We start from the raw sequence: 2,222 nt of genomic DNA on the forward strand, positions 1-2,222 counted from the left end.
ATACGTATTAATATGCCTTTGCAAAGGTTGCGTGTACCTTTATTTTAATGTATATTTAGAGCTGCAGTGAATTGGAAAAAACATTTTTCTTTTCCATGCGGTGAGGATGAAAGGGTTAACGTTATTGGATGTTGTAGGTAATTTCGTTAGAGATACTTGAAAATTTTGGTAAAAATTGACACACGCCACTTTCAACTGTACGCTTCTAATTGTGTTTTTTATGATTTATACATTTTGTTTTGAGTTTGATTTATGTGATTACTCAGTCGAAATGAAATGTGGACTAAATTTAATGAACCTTAATATTTAATGTGATAAACGAAAGAATAAAGTGTAACGAGTGCACAATCGCCAACCCCTTTTCAGTTCACTTCAGGATTCAACAGAATTCCGGATTTAGCTAATAGCAAATAATTAAATGCATACTGGCTACGTTTTAATTGACTTTGTACCAAAAATTAAGTGTTAATAAAGGATTTTTAAAGGTCTAAATAAATAAATTTTGTATATACTTTTCAGTAATGTGTAATAAAATCTATAATTTTTTTTCGCAAAATATATAAGGTTTTATTTAGGAATCATTAAGTAAATTTTCAAAACAACCCTCCTATACATTTTTTACTATCATACCTACAATACATTTCAAAACAATAAATCAAAAAAAAATAATAATAAAATTCCTACAATACACTCAATGCATCCTTACACATGCCAATAATAATTTTCATAAATTGTAATGTAAATGCAGCAAAATATTTATAATTGCGGTGCAACAATTTAAATACTAAACGCAACGGAAATACTCGTACTTTTTTACTTTACTGCAACAATGATTGAGTGCACTTAAGTACCTTTTAGGCTTAGAAGAGGGTCAATCCCCAAATTGTTGTAGTAAAAATTTGCATATGAGTTTATAGTAAAAATACGCTTCACATAATTTTGCAATAATCAAATCACCGAAGCTGCACAAAAATTGCATGAAGTAGTAAAAGTGCATAGGATAACATGGAATGTCCTTGTAAATGTCCTTTTTTATGATTCAGTCATTGATCATAATTGCTGCTTATTGTTATCCTCGTTATCGTTTTGTTGTATTTTACTAAGAATGACATCTACGAGCCACTGTGCAGGAGAGGGATGTCTGAGTTTTAGAATGGCTGTTGTATGAATGATTGACGCTGCAGGACATCTCTTGATAATCTACGTAATTTAACTTCCATTAGAAAATATAACAAATTTTCATACTGATAATGCATTACATAATAATTACATCAACCATAAATTTTATATAATTTAATCTTGCGTGATAAAATCAGTTTCAGAGCAACTGCAGTTGCAATTGTGCAAAAATTTCAAAGGACCATAATATATATGACAAAAGTGTAACATTTTGTCTATGGGAACGCAGTCTATTGTGAAAGTGCAGTAAACTGGTGGTGTTGCATTTACTCCTATTTAACAACAATGGCTTTTGATCATTGAGTACCACATACGGTGAGGATAAACTATATTATAATTGAGATTTCATTAGTTTGAAGTGTGATTAGTACGAAGCTCAGTTCCAGTTCAAAAACTCAAAATTATTTAGTTTCAAGGCGTGGTTATAAATAAGAGACATACTGCGTATATAAATATTTTGTGTTCCGCCCTTTGTAGTTTTCTTGTTCTGAAAACAATTATGGTATGCTTTCAAAACATTGTTTCATTGTTAACTTTTACTTACTTACTTCGTCTTCGAAGGCAAGTAACGTCCTTGTATACGATTAGTATCCTATGCTAGCCAGTTCGATCCACAACTTGTTGTCGTCGTTTGATAGAAATATAATAGAAACATCTTTTACCGCATTTGCCATTAGCAAAAATTCAATCAGTAACATTTCTAATCGGAGCATTTATGTTCATTTTGAAGTCAGTAAGATCGTTAGATTGTAATACGCTTAGATATGTCACTGTCTGAAATATTCTCTGACCACAGGTGTAAGGAACTCATGCAGAAGAACTGCGCGTTCGGTATAATTTTCATTTGTAGAAGTGGTGGAAACTTAGAGGAAGAAGAAACAACCAAGCCATTTCTCTATAACTGCCTCGCCTTAGTTTCTAGAAGAACAAGTTTTTAGGGCAGTACTCTTTAATAGTTTGTCAGAATGATAAAACTGCTAAACTATCTAAATTCAAGAGGCTAGTTTGTCTTGTTATCTTTTAAGGTTTCTTGCAAGGAATAG

Source organism: Teleopsis dalmanni, chromosome 2 (assembly GCF_002237135.1).
Source record: "Teleopsis dalmanni isolate 2A chromosome 2, ASM223713v2, whole genome shotgun sequence".
Classification (NCBI taxonomy): Eukaryota; Metazoa; Arthropoda; class Insecta; order Diptera; family Diopsidae; genus Teleopsis; species Teleopsis dalmanni.